The sequence below is a fragment of the Silurus aristotelis genome (assembly GCF_946808225.1).
Source record: "Silurus aristotelis genome assembly, chromosome: 2".
Classification (NCBI taxonomy): domain Eukaryota; kingdom Metazoa; phylum Chordata; class Actinopteri; order Siluriformes; family Siluridae; genus Silurus; species Silurus aristotelis.
Window position 1 is genome coordinate 23,807,029 of NC_139575.1, and position 19,910 is coordinate 23,826,938.

Here is a 19,910-nt window from a genome sequence, read left to right on the forward strand (position 1 = left end):
ACCATACTGACTATTTGGAAAAATTTTATAAAATCTGAATGATGAAATCTATTTATTTTTCAGTGAGTGTGCTCCTGTGTGTATACATGATAGTGTTATGCCTGTGATGAGACACCATATTATACGGCTCAATAGTAATGGTAAAAAATAACTTTCAAGACTCCTCTTTCAATGTTATGACCAGCCATCAGTGATTATGCATGAGCCTTTGGCTAGTACATGAAACTGACCAAACAAATATATTCTCTAGCCTTCTGAAAGCTATAAAAAGATTGTACCCATTCTATTAGCACCGATTCATTTCTTGCAAATATCTGTACCTTCCCTCTAGTCTTGAATCCAATTACAATTAAGCGCAAAGATCCTAAGTGCTAATACAAGACATTCTTCATTTATTCCCATTATAATGGCATGCTTAATTAGACTGTGGTGTCCTGCTGACAGAAAGAAAGGGGGGGGGAGTTTGACCTTCAGCCTGGCTCCCTGCAGCTCATAATGGCCTCTGTGCTTACGGGTCCAGCACATAAACAGGATTGATTTTGTAATTAATGATCTATGCTCACCGTGGCAGGTCCAGAAAATGGTACTGATTTCAGAGGTTAGGATGTGGCTTTGAAACCTTGGGAGAATATTTGGTTGTTGTGTCCCTATGCCAACAACTTTACACCCTTTCAGACAGCTTAAAGTGAAAAATAGTTCCATGGCAAGATAGGAATTTGAATCAACAAATAATTAAACCAAGATATTGACTGGATGAAAAGGTGATTTGTCAATAGGAACTCATAGATTTAACTTTACAGCAATTAGGACTAATTCATAAACCACACAAAGTGTTAGAGCTTCAGGATTTAGAGAAGTATAGAAGCATACAGTTTTCCACCATATGAAATCTACTAAAATTATATTGTTTTCTAGGCCACACTTCTACCTTGTTTATCTTATTCTATGACAATCATGAATTATTTCGTAAATATATTGAAAATACACTGCCAAAACAATCTAATCACTAAAATTACCTTAAATATATTCAGATATACTGTATCTAGCATTTCTTCAAATAAGATAATAATAAATGAAACTTAAGAACATTAAACCTATTTCAGAACATTAATATAATTTCTTGTTCTAATATGGCAGACCACTTTGCTTCTTTCTACAAATAAGTGAAAATAATTAAAAACTATTTTTCATGTACTAAGATGTCTTACAAATAAGAAAGATATGTAGTGCAAGGATGTGAAACATAACTCTAAACATGTCTGAACTCTTTTGAACATGATTTGTAAGGGCATCAATATTAAAATGGACAGAGTGCACTGTGGTCAAAGATTTGAATCTTTACGACTGTTATCTCATTTATACTTCATTTGGATAATGAGCGAGCAGTGGTGCGGCTCATTTACTTGGGTTGCAGGTAATCGATGGAGGAGAGGACCAGGTGACATTAAGTTTTAATCACTTTGCTACATGGCTTTCCACTAACAGTAGCCCACAGGGCAGGTCTCTGACTTTTATGGTCAAAGGAGACAGGTCACTTTTATATTCTGAATGAGAAAAACACAAAACAGAAAGGGAGGGAGGAAGGGAGGGAAAGACAGTGGGTGGGTAGGAGAAAGTGCAAGTAAATGAAAGAGAGAGAGCAAATGGATCCTGTGAGAAATAGTATACCCTGTTTTATTTCTCAGTTATACAAGCCCCCAATTTTGGTTTGCCCCCACAAATGGCAAAACACATCAACAATAAGAAGGTGTTTATAATCAGTATAAGCATTCATCTAAGATGTTCTATTCACAAATGGACAAATGAAGGATGGTCTATCACTCATTTAAAACCAAAGCTAAAATCTACATTAATACATAACTACAACTTAAACCTCATACTGTCTATTCACCAATCAGTTATTATTTATTTATTGCATTTTCAAGGCATCTTCATTTATATGCCTCAAACTGACATCTGACCATATGGCATTCTAATTGCAAACCATGTTTAATGTTTTACACAAATGAATAGAAAAGTAAATAAAAACTAAAAAAGCATCATTTGCCAGTATAAATGTAATGACAGCCTTCTATGAGGATTAAAAGAAAAAAAAAAAAAAAAAACAGTCTCTTACAAACACAGCTCTAATGAATGTGACACCAATGCACAGAAACTCAAATATCTACTGACAAATATTAAATATATAATAACAGGGTGCCCCTAGGCATACATTTTATGTTTCCAGAACATGTCCAAAAGACATGTTTCAAGCTCAGGTGTCAAGCTCTTGTCTGGAGATTTATTTGTTGTGCATTAGCTGCCTATTTGCACACATGGCTCCTTTATTATTCTGTCCAACAGTAAGATAATATTTACTTTACCAATGCATTCAGATGACTGAACATTTCCCCTCCATAAACAATACATTGCTTCAGCGTTTCATTGCTTAAATGAGTCATAATATACAAAATAACACCATGAAGTAGGCAGATTTCTTAATTAAGTATTAGCAGCATCCCATTTATTATAACATGCTTTAAATCATCATTGTACAAAACTGATAAAATGGTTTTGTATCATAAAATGGATTGGTATGGATAAAGCATAGTGGTGAAAATGAGTGGGTCAACTTATTGATAAAAGTTGATACATTTGCTGAGGAATTCCAGTGTATGAGAGGTGACTGTGCATAACCATAAATACAGCCAAGATGCAACTTTATTCAATTTCAGATACAAAAAAAATTGTAATTCAAGTCTTTTTTTGCAAGTCTTAAAGACATGCAAACAAACAAAACAACAGTATCTATATGAGCAGCATTTCTGAGCACTTCAAAAGACTAGGCAGAATTTTAATCAGAAAATCTTGCCATTCCCAAATATAATGTCACATGGGTCCACTTCCCCAATTAGTGCTGAGTGTTCAAATCGAACGCATTTAACCCTGCTCACACATGTTTTTAGAACTGTCCAATTGTGATCCCATCTCCCGAGACAGATGTAAATACAGGTCAAGTCAAGTCAAGTGGCTTTTATTGTGAATTCAACCATATACAGTACACAGAGAAAAGAAACAACATTCCTCCAGGACCAAGGTGCCACACAGGACAACATTAATTAACACTAAATGACACAAAACTCTATAGAATGTACAGATACTCTATTAAATGTGCAAATGTGCACATGTGCAAACAAACCAAAACAGCACAATAAAACAATTTATAAAAAAGATAGATGTGACTGAGAGAAGTGAACAGAAGGATATGTTTAATAAGATATTCTCTTATCTACATACACAGTGGTTGTGCACATTTGCTTTTTTCACAGCATTCGTTTACTGGGCTCACTATACCGTTTCGAGGCTTGTGCAAATTAGCTTAATCCAATAAAAAAGAGATAACAGATATATTAAAGAAGCTGGAAAAGACAGTAATACAAAAATGATGAAAAATCATATTTATGCACCATAAAAAAAAACATTTCATCAGCCCTGTTTAAAAGTAAAAAAAAAAAAAACTTTTGAAAAACCTTAGGTCATCTATATATTATGTAGGGGAACTGGTAACTTAGTGGTTAAGAAGTTAGATTTAGGATCAGAAGCTGGTAAATTTAAATCCCACCACCACCAAGCTGCCACTGCTGTGCGCTTAAACATGACCCTTAACCATCAGCTGCTAAGTTCTAAGTCGCCCTGAATATGGGTGTCTGTCATTTCAGTAAATGTATTAAAATATTGTCTTGATGACTTGATTACTATTGTCTTGATTCTCTTTATAAAAAAAAAAGAATTGCTTTTTTTTTAGGTAATGCCTTTTCATCCATACTTCAATCAAAGAACATGGATGGCATACATGACAAAAGATGTGCTCTTTAACAGATTGTGTATTAAAATATATATGTATAATTTAAAAAAATGACTCATTGAACTGAAAATATATGACTAGTATGTATTATGCATACCTAAGAAATACAAAATTATGTTTGCTCTGTTCGACCAGGCAAATTTGCAGATATTTATGCATGCAAGCCAGCACATGTAAACACACAGTCACAGATCATCTACAGATGACAGCAGCAATGACGAGTCAGGAATATTCATGAGGTGCTTTTCACAGTACATTACTCTGCCTGTGTTCAGGAAGACTGGATTTTTGGTTTGTATAGGATAAACTGATGATTACAATGGCTATTTTTGTTAGGATTTATTCTTTCTAATCTTCTAAATACTGATGCTAAGCTATTTTTCTTAGCTAAAGAACATGACATGCAAAGGAAGTTATTTAAGAGTCTGGAGGCAAATAACTGATAATTTCTATGAAAAAAGACAAGGTATAAAACATAGATAGTCAAAATCACAAGACATCCATTAATGCATTATGCATCCATTAAATCTTGTTTAATTGTTTTATTCTGGACCTGGGACCAAAGTGGAAATACCAGTTGGGACACAAGTTCACTACAAAAGAGTTATGTTGGAGAATCTGAGTCTTTCATGATTGTCATGATGCTTAACGCTGTGTCACTTGACTGGTTAATTCTCAGCTTGTCATTCTGGTATGTGAAACTCCATGACTTTGACATTCACTGCCATAAATGATAATATGCACTCAATTTGGAATTCTGCCTTTCAGTCACTTTTTTTCTATTATTTTTTTCCCTATATCAAAAAGGGTCGTAGAAAATTATGGAGTGAAACAAAATTAAATCTTTGTATTAAATCGGCCGCTATGCAAGCGGCTCAATCGATATGTGCTTCTCTCTATCTGTTCCAGCTGAGTGCACAGGCCAGTGGCAAACTATTAGGTTATTACAAAAGCAAATCAGTCACCAGAATTAATTTTTTTGAAAATATGACTCTTGCTATGAAGAATTAATGACTATAAAGAAGAGAGATGTGATGCTGAATTTTCATTAGGCTAGTTGCATGTTTCAAGAGATGACCCCCCCCCCCCCATACACGCACAAATGGCATTCATCATACAGCAGACACATTTAGCATAACCAGTCATTTTTTAAATACGTGTCTATTTTTGACAAACTAAACAAAGACCGTTAGTGTCTCTTTGATTCTTTTTTAAAATTATTTTATTCTACATTAGAACAAATACTCCTTTTAGGGCTTTATATGAATTTTCAGGCTGGAAAAAAAAGCCATTCTTTATTCACAACATAATAAATCTGTACTTATGAAGATACACATTGCTTGAGCCATTGTTGTAAAATGGTCCAGGACAGATATATTGCTCTGTCATACATTTGGAAGTGAAGTCTGATTAGAGGGTTTTTTAGGTCTGACAAATAGGAAGCTTTGAATTTGGTTAATTCTCATTGCATCACTCTCAACCCCAAATCATCTTAATTTATGTGTAACATTCAAAATTATAATCACCATTAATTATTTACAGATCAAAATAAAAGTTAACTCTGTTTCAAATTAGTTTGCTTTAAAGATCTTATTATCTTTTTTTAGAGGTATAATAAAGTGACTTGTGTATGAAGCAGGGTTTACAAAATTATTTTAGGATCACAAGCAGGCAGCCTAACCTAACCAGCACAGGCAGAATTGCTATAATTGGAATGAAACAAATCTCATTTGCAGCCTGAAGTGACATTTTGACCCGATCAGACACTTGAGGTAGAAAACTCACGAGTCAATCAGTTTCAAGGCTTTCTAAGGTTCTTCTCATGAGAATTTAGCTCTTGTAATCTAGAACGGGATCTTTTTGCTCCAGTACTTTGGCAATAGTGTGAAATATTGGAGTGCGTGCTAAGGACAAAACAAGTCACATTTCACCTCCGGACAACCGAATTTGCACATTGATCATATTTACATTGGAGCAGACGTTGTTTTTGCTAGAGGATATTCAGAGACTTGATTGAGCATTGCGGTTATATGCGACAGTGTAATATAATATTACGATGAAGGCACACTTTCAATTTCCATGTGTAGTGTTATCGAAATTAAAATATCATAGATGGTGTATTTTTTTCCCATTTGTTTGTTGGATTTTCTGTAGACTCAGATTACCTTGAAGTAATGTGTTTACTTGGTATCTCATACTGCTACTGAATTTAATCTGAAAATACCCAGTAGGCATCCCAAAGTACAAAGAAAAGCAACTCACTCGCTCTTACAAGGTTACCAACCCAATTTCCTATCTCTCTTGCTCAGTGTTTCCTGCTTTAAATCACATGCCCTTAGACTATCTGTTATTAATCTGAATCATTTACCTTAATCAAAATAAACAGCAATGGCAATATTCACAGAGCCAGAGATCTCTAATTGATTTAGTATCAAGTTGGCAAAGTTGCAATGGAGTAGTGGGAGTGTGATCAAGTGTCAGTCCTGAAAGGGAGAAGCAATCACTGAGAACGAGCAAGTAATAAGTGAGTGGTTACACATGTGTACAGTTAATAATAATATTCTGCATTGTGCACCAAACATTGTGACCTAAAAGACAAAGAACTAATATTGGCCGTGACAGTTAACAGAGCATTGACAACAGAAATGTACATATTTTTTAGTGGTTATCTCATTTTTCTAGCCATAGAGTTGAAACATGCAGAAAAAAAGACAATCATTCTCACATAGCTTACCTCATGTGTCCTGATTACCCTCACTGCCTACCAAAGATTTCAAGTAGTTTCAGTACTTGTTATCGAGAAAGATATATCACCATAGAGGACCTGTAGGATGACCCTAGCATGCTCTAAATACATTGTGGCACTATGGGGCCAAATCAAAATGGGCTTTCTTCTTGCTTTGTCTACTGTTGGCAAAAAACAAGCTAATGTCCAAGTAGCAAACAACAACAATACAGTTATCTGAGCAAAGCCATCTTGCAGTGTGCTAGTTGAAGCCTGATACAAGGTTGCCAGTATTCATGCTCAGCAGTATTCATGATAATCCTCAGCAGGTTGGCTGCTTATTTGGATTCACACAGCAGTTCCAAAGCACTTGTTGGAGGTTGTTGTTGGTGCTGGAGCAGTTCATTACGCAGCTTCCAGAAAGGACATCATCCATTCACAATGCATGAATGCAGAGTAGCACTCTAGACTAAATGAAAGCAACTGATGGACAGTTGGTTCACCAGAATTTTGTCTCTTTTTTTCCATATTATAGATACATTGTATGACACAGGGCACCCAAGTTAAAATAAAAGACTATTCAAGTGCTGGTACAGAAGAGTGACAAAAATACTTATACTTAATACTTAAAATATTAATTCCCAAAGCAAAACATTTAGGGCAGAGCAAAACACTAAAGTGTCTAATGACACAATCAGTGTTTTCTTAGAAAGACTTGAACTGGATCTGATCAGACTATAAAGGCTTGCGAATGTTGAATGCTTTGGGTTACTTCGGGTGGGTTATGCAAATATGGTACTCAGAAGCACAGATGCTCTGCAACATCTCTGCATGAAGTACCATATAGGTATTCTCCTGAGTGGTCCCTCGAGTTGGAATCCTGATGAAAGTGACTATGTTGCTTTTTTGTCTCAAACATACACATACACACATATACAAAATCAACACTATGGATTACAGATTCAGGAATGGCATTCGTACTCAGTTGTGTGAGAAAGATCATTTTACTGCCAAGCTTTCAATTACTTGTCAAGCTGGAAGGGCTGTTTGTGGTCACGTGGATAGTCTGGAAAGTTGATTATTAGGAAGTCAGTGAGGCAAACAGACAAACAACATACTTACTTACTGAAACCAGGGGGGTAGTCCTGGTTACTTTGTGGTTCCAGAAAAGAAGGAGATGAGAATAAAGGGAAACCTGAAAAACACAGCTGTATAAACCACTTCTCCTCATCCCAGAAAACAGAGGTTCCTCAGTTGCTACCAAAGTTTTTTTTTTTTTTTTTTGATGTTTTCTCCCCTGCCTGGTCACACTTTCATCCAGACTAAACAAGGCCTTTTTTCCTTTGTCTTTTTCCAACCCTCTCTCTGGGCTGTACAACATACCTATGAGGATCTAAGGGGATTATACTATGCTTTGGCAGAGCTGGGTTTAAACAGACTTCCAGCTATCTTGTTGCTATACCTTGCCATAGTGTATTGAGGTGCCAGAATCCCACTGTGATTAGTCAAGGCCTGTTTTTTTGTGGTCAAGGCAGACATAACAGCAACATACTGCAAGAAAATGCAATGAAATGTTATCTGTGTTTCAAGAAAATATTTTTGCAGTGAAATGCTGAGAAATGACATCACCGAATTCTTTGAAACTTGCCACCTGTGTCCACATTCCTATGAGGGTTTTAAAAGCAAGTAATAAAAAACACCTTAAATGATTAGATATCTGGCATAACTCATCACTATGAAATAAGAATAATAATGTTGCATTTCAGTCTTGGGCTCAATTTGCCTCTTGCCTTGATTTCTTGTTTCACAGCTTTTTCTGAGAATGGAATTGAAAATTACCCACCTCTCAGTGTCTTAATTTGATTCTTTTTACTTTAAACTTGCATTTTGCAACATGATTATGCTTTTTCTTTTCCATAAGGATACCTAGCTTTTAGCCCTGCTCTGGATGACATAGCTGTGGTTTTGGTCTTGATATTAGTCTAGAGCTGTTAGCTTAGGCATTAGCTGGGACCATAGATTAGCCTTAGCAGGTGTTTTGAGTTGCCATATATATATATATATATATATATATATATATATATATATATATATATATATATATATATATATATATATATATATATATATATATATATATATAAGCAACTTAAGCAATTAAGCTGCTTAATTACTGGCTGGCTGTATAACACAGACTTGGCATTCGATTCTTTGACCAAGCTTGACCAAAAGCAGCAGTTCTTTCTAGCAGCATTGTCAGAACTCAATAACCTTAATTTACGAAATACTCTAAATGTTTATTACTTTTGCCAATTTAATTATAATTGTTTTGGAGGAAATAATATCCAAATCAAAGAGTAGGCTTTACAAATCCAAACCTAAAAAATAATTGTATTGAGTCAGAAAAGTCAATACCAGACAGACAGACAGACAGACAGACAAATTGTTTTTGTTTTATTATTCAATGTATAAATCAGACAGGAAGAAAATTATTCTCTGTTTCCTTTCATAGTTTAAATGAACAATCCTAAATGTATTAACAATCATCATAGAAGGACAAAAGAGAAAATGAATTTGATGACATGCTTGCTTATCATATCTTTCTTGCTCTTCAGATTTTTTTTGTCTCTCTCTCCTACCACTTCTGGCAATATTAATGTGTAGCATTGGGACCTCACATCTATACAGCCACCCAGTTTTTACTAATCAGATCCAATTTTCGTTTTATTTTAGTGTGTGGTAGAAAGGACACACAGCACCTCTCTTTGATAGGTGACCTTGTCCAATTTTTTCCACTGATATAATAATAATAATAATAATAATAATAATAATAATAAAAATGCACTCATGTGCGAGGTGGAGACTAAACGAACTTTAACTTAACTGTAACACTGGATAACCTAAGCATTTTCCTGTAGCAGCACATGAATCTTGTCACACTATTATTATTATTATTAATAATAATGATAATAATAATAATAATAATAATATTATTATTATTATTATTATTATTATTATTATTATTATTATTATTATTATTATTCATTCATTCATTTTCTCCCGCTTATCCGTAATTCGGGTCACGGGGGCAGCAGTCTAAGAAGGCCCCCGCCTTCGACTGCTGCCCAATCCTCATAGCACCGTCCCTTACGGTCCCTCCTGCAGGTGGTGAGCCCACGGGAAGTATTATTATTATTATGTCACATTATATCATCATTAATTTTTCACAACAATCACCGTAGCACTTATTAACTGCAACAAGCCTTCTGTAATGTTAATCCTGACACATTCACTAGACATAGGCTATAAATTCTAATGAAGAAGCTACCTGTTATCTCTGCTGCAAGTAAGCTAATTTATTTTAGCATTTTATTTGGTAAATAATATCTCGGTTTAGCTATTATATGTGTTACAGTACAGTTACTGGCAGTATTTAAATATAAAAGAACGTTTGTTATTAGATACTGGGGATACTGAATAAAAGAGATCTCTCCATAGCTGCATCAGGAGTGTCTATCAAACTCACACTGATTAAGGAAGGTACAGTATTTAAAGTTTATTGTGTGTGTATCTGTCTTTTTCATTCTCTCTTTCCTCTCTCTCTCTCTCTCTCTCTCTCTCTCTCTCTCTCTCTCTCTCTCTTACTCTTTGTAGACAGAGTAATGGTGGTGATGTTCTGAGTGAGAGATAGAAAAATGGTGTTAAGTGTAAATGTTGAGCTAAACTGAATGGATAAGCCTCCAGCAGAGCTCTTTTGAGATCCTGTGCAGGGAAAACATTTCTTCCCTTTGCCTCGCCTCTGTACAGTTCATTAAAAGTACTTTTATGTCTTGTTCTTTATACTGAACTATATTTGAACTGAAAGAAACAAAAAAGGTTAGGTGCTAGGTGATACATATACAGTATTTTACAAAAGTGAGTACACCCCTTACATTTCAGCAACCATTTTAGTCTTATTTTAGTCTTCATCTTCTCAAGAGACAATAGTATACAAATAAAACTTATATTTTAGAGTAGTAAAAGCGCAGTTTGTATAGCAGTACATATCTCTAAAAATAACTCAACATACAGTCCAGCCATTGGCTTCCATCAAAATAGCTGGCAACAACAAAATTGAGTACACCCTAAGTCATAACAGCTGTACGTCATAACCATGCAAAGTCACATGTCCTATTCATCATGCTCATGTTTTTGTCTGATTGACAGGACCATACAAATTTGTTTATCTTGTATTAGAGCAGTTAAAATTTGGTGCTTTGAGTACAATTCTCTCATACTGACCACTGGATGTTCAACATGGCACCTCATGGCAAAGAGTCTCAAAGATTAGAATTCTTGCTCTGCACAAAGATGGCCTAGGCTATAAGAAGAGTTACAGTACAGTGGCAAGGGTCATACAAAGGTTTTCCAAGACGGGTTCCACTCGAAACAGGCAAGGGTTGATCAAAGAATTTGAGTCCTTGTGCTGTGCGTCAGGTCCAGAAGCTGGCTTAAAAAAACAGACTTGTGAGTGCAGCCATCATTGCTTTAGAGGTTGCAAGAGAGAAAGGACCACTTGTCAGTACTCAGACCATATGGTGCATACTGCAACCCGAACTATTGAGCACCTGTGGTGGCATCCTCAAGCGGAAGGTGGAGATGTGCCATGTGTCTAACATCCAGCAGCTCCATGATGCTATTATGTAGGAGTGGAAGAGGATCCCAGCAACAACCTGTGCAGGTCTGGTGAATTCCATGCTCAGGAGGATTAAGACAGTTCTAGATAACAATTATGCTCACACAAAATATTGACACTTATTGGATACAGTTTTGACATGTTCACTTAGGTTGTACTCACTTTTGTTTATTATTTTGACAATAATGTCTGTATGTTGAGTTATTTTTTAGAGGACAGTAAATCCATACTGCTATACAAGCTGCACTTTGACAACTTTTAATTATTTTCAAGGTTTATTTCTATATAATTGTCTCTTGAGAACATAAAATGAAACATGATAAAATGTACAGGGTGTACTCACTTTTGTCAGATACTGTGCATACAAACCTTTATTTGCAATCAAGTATGTGCATTAAATCTTGCAGGAATATGTGAACTTGCATAAATTCTATATGAGACATTTTTAATGATGCTATATTTTACATTTGGATACCTTTTATGATTTTGTCACAAATGGATAGTGGATGAATAGAACTGAGGGTTGAGCTCTTTCACTATATCTTAACTCTTCCATTTAGTAGTAGGATTTATGTCTTTGTATTACATTTAAGTGCTTCTTAATGGTGCCGGTTAAAGATGGAGAGTTTGACAGTATGCTAGAGTCCTAAGTGTCTGCGGCAAACAAGAACCATGCAGCAGGTGGAATGAGCATCTTTTTGTGCAACAAAATGTGCTACAAACCAGAAAGGAAACATCCCCCTCATCTTCGGTGTTGCCTGTTTCTCACAGCATGTTGACTCGTCTTGTTTTTTCTCAGAACAGAGAAGTGAGAGATTGCAATGTTATTTTTTGCCAAATATTATATAAGGCCTTGTTCAGTTCATACTGTTCCTGTTATTGGTATATTTTTCATAGCACAGTAATGAACTCTGTATTTTTTTTCCTCTGTTAATTCAACTATTTCAGAACTTTAAAGTTCAAGTGCAGAGAAACGACCCCTTCCACCATGTGTCAGTGAGCAACTGTGTAATCTTTTTCAGATATAAAACACAGGCAACAAAACGTGCTCAAAAATGATTCATTTGTTCATGTAGCATTCTGGTGGTCTTTAACTCATCACTAATGTTCCTTTTTCTCCAGCTCAGATAAAAAAAAAAAAAAAAAAAACATTTATTGAAAGCCTCAACGGATTTGTTTTCTTCGGTTTATTTTACAAGATTATATGCACACTTTTACTACAGAATTATTTTTTTCCCTTTTTCACAACCCTCCAGCTGCTAACACCCACCATTTGTGAGTTAACATATTGTCAGTGTGAAAACAAAGTACAATCACTGCCAGACTATTAATGAGGAAATCAATAAAAGAGCAATGATATGCGCCTTGTCAGTGCCTAACCTGGCAAAAACTCCAGTTATGGACTTCTGTTCATTGGCGAAACCTCCTGTGACCCTAGTTCTGATTTACTTATTTATTTATTTAGATGTCAGAATAGACTCTGGCATTGCAGTGAAACTCGTGCATTTTAAAGGGTACTTGCAAGAAAATAACATTAGGAATAACTGTACCACCGAAACCAATAATGGTTGGTTTTTATATAGCATTGCAATATTGGTTTCCCTTTTGGTCCTGCTAAAACTCCCACTTTTGCGAGCCAATATGAATGCAGATGATGATCTTTGTGGACATTTCTTAACAGTATGCCTTTGTTCTAGCGAGCCACACATTTGTCTACCTCTGACAGAGGCCAAACCTGTTTAACTAAAGGAGTGTGAAAACCCACAATAAATTGCCTTTCATGTTCAGCCACCAATGTACATAATGCACTGCCCTCCTAATATTATGTGACTAAAGGAACTTTCTGCTGGAGATAACCAAATTGTGTTTCCCCTGCATTGAGGTTCCTGGTGAAGAGGGGGAGAGATTAATGTAGTAAATAAGCAGAACCTATATTTAGGCATATGAACTGTTAGGAAATGACTCATTGCCTTCTCTGGGTGTAATTTGCAGTGTTATTAGAACAGTATAGGAAATAAATTACAACTGCACTATTGCTGTGTTACTTTTCCATCCAGCTGTAATGCCATGGATAAGTGAATGTTTCTGAAGGCTGCGGTGTTTAGCTGCAATGAAGCTCCTAAGCCAGTTCAGTTCAGGAGGGTACCAGTGCTGTATGGGTAATATAATTTAAGGGGAAGATAATCAGCTCAGCTAACACAAAGGTAAACTCACTCTATGTGTTTCACAGTAACATCAGCAGCGTTGTAGCTGTAGGGGGAAGTGTCTGAGCGGGTTTCTCATGATTCCCAAATATAATGTGACATCCGACCTAAAAGTCTAATCAGCACTACACATGTCTGCGTAGGTTAGTGTTTACAGATAACCCCTCACACTTGCACTCACTCTGTTTCTTTACTGATATTTGTCAAGTATTTGTGTTTAATAAGATATTACTTGCATACTATAAGAGTGGGCCGCAAATGCAGGAAATCACTGGAAAAGAAACTCCAGAGGAAGAAATGCAAATTTATTTTTTTGCACAGACAATTCCTTAACCTTAGCTCTACCACTCATACTCATGGTTTCAACTAAATATATGCATGAGGCGTTTTTTTTTTATTGTACCTGCATGTAATTTATTAAAATACTCTGAAAAAACATAAGCATACTCTGAACAGAAAAAAAACCTATTGTGACTCTGATCAGGCAGTTACTAAGGATGAACAAATGAAGGCTCATGTTAGAAAAGTCATCTTTTGGAGATTTTGGATGGAGTCTGTTTTACTAGGGACTGCTTCATTTCAGTTTCTTATGGATTTAAATATAAATCAGGAATTCAAACAATGCATTTACATTCTGCACATGCAGGATATTTTTAATTATAAACACTACGTCAAGACTACAAGAGGACAGCTAAAACATTATTTATACATGCAAATAAAAATATAATATACTTATGCTGACTTTCCAAATTAAGGTTTTATTCTGGGTCATGAGGGTAAAGGGTAGGGGCAGATCACATAAGAAACATTGTTCTTTCTAAGTACAGCTGGGATACTATACAATGGACAGGGGCAAATAGACAGCTCAGCTTCTTTCTACTGAGCACCAGAGAGCAAGATCCTTTAGTGAACGCTACTGCTGCGAATAAGTTTGGACTACTTATAACAACACTAGTCTCTCACTTTATAAAGGAATTCAGTAAACTAAAATATTCATCACACAATTGCATTGGGTTTTGGCAACAGAGGTCAGAGGTCTATCTGTCTGTTTGCGGCTTAAACAACCAAGCGGCTAATTTATTAAATTTTTTTCCTGGTTTCCCAAAAAACTGAACCCCATAACATTAGACCAATGAAATTTCCGAACGCAAACGAAAAAACGCACCTCACCTGTGTTCTGAGCTGCACAGCATCGGGAAAAAAACCCTCCATTGGGTGATTTTTAAACGCACGACGATGCCAAAAGATAAACTCCCGAGAGAAATAGTTGTGAAAGGAAGGAGGAAGACAGTGAACAATGACTATAGTCCGGAAATTATGGTATATATATATATATATATATGTGTATGTATGTATGTGTGTGTGTGTGTGTGTGTGTGTGTGTGTGTGTGTGTGTCTATCGTTTTTATAGGTAGAATTGGATTGCGAATATAACCTAATTTCAATAAAAGGGTCTTTATTTTAAGTATTTTAAATGTTAAATACTGAATTACAGCTTTCCTAAGGCTAATCTAATGTAACCTAATCTAATGTTCAAGAGATCATTATCACTTTTACAGGGTAAATGACAACAATCACAGACTGCTCAGGTAAGATAAGTAATATTCAGTTAAAGTATTAAATTAAGCCAGTGTAAGCTTTGATTAATGTCATTCACACAGCTTGTAGCATCTGATGATGCACAACTAATTTGCAGATCACAGAGTCATCGTTTATGGTGGGAAATGCAACACTAGAGGAAGCATTTGTTGTAGGGAAAAACATGGAATAACTGTTTTAATAATAAATTCTCTGCAGTCTATCCTAAGCCATGACAACGAACAGATGGGACACAGCAAATAAAAGCCTTTTGGTTAAGAAAAGCAATGACTTACTGATTTGGGCCTAGATATATTTTGTGAATAGAGAAAGAATATATAGTTAATGATAACAAAAGATACATCAGTGTATGGAATGTCATAATGAAATGTGCAAGGAAAACAATATACAACAGCATTTTTGAGCATTTTTCATGTGATTACATGACATACTGTAAACATGTAAAAATTAAACACAATAATAAATTGTATCAAAAATCACAGTACAGCTCAGCTTCTTTTTGTGTTTTTTATGCAGCAAAATATACAATATGACACCAGACATATGTGTTTCTTTCCCAAACTAAACCAAACAGTTGTATAAGACATCTTTGGATGCAGTAGCATTACACTTTCCTTCACTTGACCTAGGAGACCCATTGCTGTTCCAGCATGGCAATGCCTCTCTGCACAAAAAAAAACTCCATAAAGATATGGTTCACTTTGTTTAAAGTAAAGGTCTTCAGCTATCGAGCTTTGCCCTCAACCCTATCAAACAATTTTGGAATCAAATGGAACTCTGACTGCACCCCAGGCCTCCTCACCTTACATCAGTGCCTGACTTTAACAACACCCTTGTGGCTAAATGAGCATAAATCTCCACAAACACACTCCAAAATCAATTCAAACCCAAACCAACATTTTTATGCTAATGTGTATCTAAATGTATCATTATTAAAAGCATTATAGTGTACAACATGTCTGTTCCATGTGCAATGCATATGTAAAGACCTGATTAGAGTAGTCCATTATTGAAATTCAAATCCATTGCATGAGAGTCTGAAGCAGTTGGATGTAAGTCTAGGGTTAGGGTTAGGGTTTATCCTGTAACCTCAGTCAGAACAGTGAGAATAGGTCAAAACAAAGCACAACCAGTTATAAAAGATTAGTGACAACAGCAGCTAAGAAATACCAACTAAGACTCTATAGAATACACAGAAAATGGGGATAATAAAAGGATCTGTAGGGATAAAGGAACTGGCAAGACAGAGTAGTCACGGATAATTGGGGTGAGGGTAAAAACAGTAGGCTTCTGGTCTCTGGACCTTTCTGATCTATCCCGATGCCCTACTTCTGGTTAGAGACCGCATCACTTGCAAACCAGCCACTGTTGTGGAGGATAGCCCTACATGGACATATGAGATTGCTATGTATAGTTTCACTTAGAAACCATGAATATGGGTTTTGGACTGCAATTGATATGAACAATTTTGCCTTCAGCTGCAATAGTAGCTTAATGGACTGCAATTTCCTTTAACAGAGTTTGCATTTAATTCTCTATCAATGATCAGCTGATAACTGTATCAAAGACAAAGCATAGACTTATGAAAGGTTGTGTTCGCTGGTTTCCTCATTATGTTTATTGTATACTATGAAATTTGTGAACATGTCTATTGTTAAAAGTACTGTACAAATAAAATGTAACTAAATTGAATTAAACAAGGACTACAGTATTACACTGTTGGAGCAGGATGTATGCAAAATCATTCATCAGGAGAGCACGGTAGGATTTTTAAATGGGTAGAGTAACTTAGACAGAGGCAAAGAAACATCATAGAAAATAGCCAGAGCACATCTTTGGTCATCAAAGGGTTTTACATTATGCGTAGAGGTGGTGTGCATGGAACAGATCTATTAATATGCTTGGGTGTGAGTTTGGCAGTGATGTTAAGGTGCCACCCATCTGACACTATGCATTGTACACATGGTAAAGACTTATAAAATGCAGATCCCAGTTCATTAAAGGCAAAAACACAGGAGCAGGAGATTGTATGGACTGACAGACATGGGCCAGTGATGCAGATTGGCAAAAATGGGTCAGTGATGGAGGCTGGGGGAGCTGCATCATTAATGATGCAGGAAATGGATTAGTGATGGAGACTGGAGGGAATGGATTAGTTATGGAGACTGGAGGAGATGAACCATTGATGGACTGATGTAGACTGGATGAATTGCCTCAGTGATAGAGGTTGGAGGATTTGGACCAGTGATAGGGATTGAAAGGTCTGGATCAGTAATGGAGACTGAAAGAGCTGTGCCAGTGATAGACTTTAGAGAATTTGGAGACCAGCAGGGGGTGCAGAAAATGCAGAAGATGGTGGAATATGAGATTGATGAGCTGGAGAGCAGGCTCACAATTTAAATAAAGCCGAGGGTGCAGGCCGACAGACTATAGGGACTGCAGAGATTTTGCAGCACCATTTCAGTTCATAATACAGCAGATGTGCGGGTTCGAGCAGATCTCCACTGTAATTCTGCTTTCTCCAGTTTTAGAACCTGCTCTTTCATACCCTTCCACATCACTGAGTGAAATGCCTGGGATTGACTGAAAATTTTAACCCAACCTCCTTTTTTTATAGGCTCCAGCACAAGACAATGAAACAATGCATTGAGAGATAAAAGTTTCTGCAAATCTATTTTTTCCTCTATGGTTATTGTTTCCACTGTCATAATGGAAGAATGTAATTTCAATTTCAGTTATGTAAGGGCAAGTTAATGCAAATTTTCATGCTAGCAGAATGTAAAAAAAAAAAAATCTGATAAATTGTAGGCCCTGCAGAAATTATTTATAAAGCACATGTAATAAATTGTACCATACAATATGTATTTGTCTTGGGCAAACAATCTGCTATAGATGTAGAATATTCAGGATTGAGTTACATGCACATAATATTCATATTCAGGAGTTGTGTACCTGAGATTTTGAAAAAAAAAATGTAATAAAATAAAAACAGCAGCATGTCAGTTATGTGTATTAGTTATCAAAAATGTAATAGATTTTTCTTTGATCATATTGGCTCAGTTTAACAATTATTCATTAATCACACCATCCTTATAAAGCCAGTGGAATTTATTTCCTGATAGAGGAGCACAGAGGAGACAGCTTCTTAATCGGAGACAAGCTTATCTTAAAGACGGAATTTCATATGAATAAAATTATGAATTACAATTTAAAGTGGCCTGTAATCATAGCATATGAATTCTTGGGCAGCTTATCCTTACTACCACGGCCACATATTCTTTGCACAAATGCTTAAAAAAATGAACACATTCAACTTTACACTCCATTTACCATCAGGATATGATAGAAGTGTTTTGTGTGTGTGTGTGTGTGTGTGTGTGTGTGTGTGTGTGTGTGTGTGTGTGTGTGTGTGTGTGTGTGTGTGAATGTGAAATGTCCAGTCACAGGCTGCAACTCTCAATGGTATATACATCTTTTTTATCCATGCCTAGGTTTCACAGTTTCTGCAGCTGTAATTCTGTTTTATCATGTAGCCATACATTAGCTATAGACTAGTCTGTAATATACACTGCTAGACTCCTATGTTTGTTTAAATACCTGTAGTTCTCAATTATACTCTGTGTAGCATAATTCTACTAATAGTTAATGTTTTAACCATGTCTTAAGTATATCTGACATATTGCAGAGAATGTTCCGCATGTCAATAATGACATAAAAGTCACCAGCTCTGAATGAAGCTCATATTTTAATTTATTTTCTTTTATGTGTGTTGTGAACGTATCCTGCTTCACTGACATGGTTTTGTGTCTGTGGTGGACAGTGTCATTTTAATTCATCTTCCTCTCTTGGCCATAGTTATGCATCCTGTCTGAGGTTTACCTGCTACTCAGTTTGAGAGATTACTTGCTGCACTGTCTTGCCAACTTTCCAAAACAGAATATGCTAAATATTCATTGTCCATTCCCCCAGTCAGCAGATCTCATGAAAAGATTTTTATAATGTGTGTACAACTGTGTGTGTGCTTGTGTGTGAGACAGAACAAGTAGCATGACAGACCATGATGGATTAAAAGCATCTCTTTACATTGTGTTAGGTTTATAACAATTTAATTTAAGTATAAAATAACACAACACAGAGAGAGTGAGACAGAGAGGGGGATGGGAAAAGAAAGAGAGACATCAAGTGTGCATGCCAAGTCATGGTGGATTAAATGTACGTATGTCGCAGCACCATGGTATTTTAGGTTTGTTATGCTTTTTTAAGCTTACCGCCATAGATATGAGATTGTAGATGCTTCATTAGCCAGATATGTTGTGAGTAAGGAAAACAAGATATTGCGTTTGCAAGTGAATTTTATGAAAATATCTCTATATTTTGTTTGGGAACTTGGGCAAAAGTTAAGATGGGGGATTAGCTAAAATGCTGGTTAGGCAGTTTAAAATTTAAAATACTATATATTTTTTTTTACTGTTCATCTTTGTATTATTTCATCAAATGTGTGAGATTATATATAGCTCCAGGGTGATCGTTACTGTCTGTGTGGGGTTTTGCATGTTCTCCCAGTTTGTGTGTGTCTGTGTCAAACTGTGTTTTCTCTAGCTTTCCTTCCACCTCCCAAATACATGCTGCTAGGTGTAAGTGTATGTTTATGGTACATACTGGCGATGTACTGGCATACCATTTAGAGTGTATTCTATAAAGCCCAGGTGCCCAGGCTATTTTAGATGCAGAGCCAAAATTCAAACTTGATTGAGGGCTGTGGGCGGGCAGTAACTGTTTCCTTATACCAAACTGTATTGTATTAAACTGAAAGTTGCTGTGGTTCCCCTCATTTAATATTTTATCAAATTGAGAAATGAATAA

The 19,910-nt window shown here is 35.9% G+C and overlaps 1 protein-coding gene across 1 annotated transcript in view; it reads left to right on the forward strand.

Moving 5' to 3' along the window:
* LOC310720344 (uncharacterized protein) overlaps positions 1–19,910 on the forward strand; it is a 388,245-nt gene that overhangs the window by 15,611 nt on the left and 352,724 nt on the right. The gene's annotated exons all lie outside the window — the stretch shown is intronic.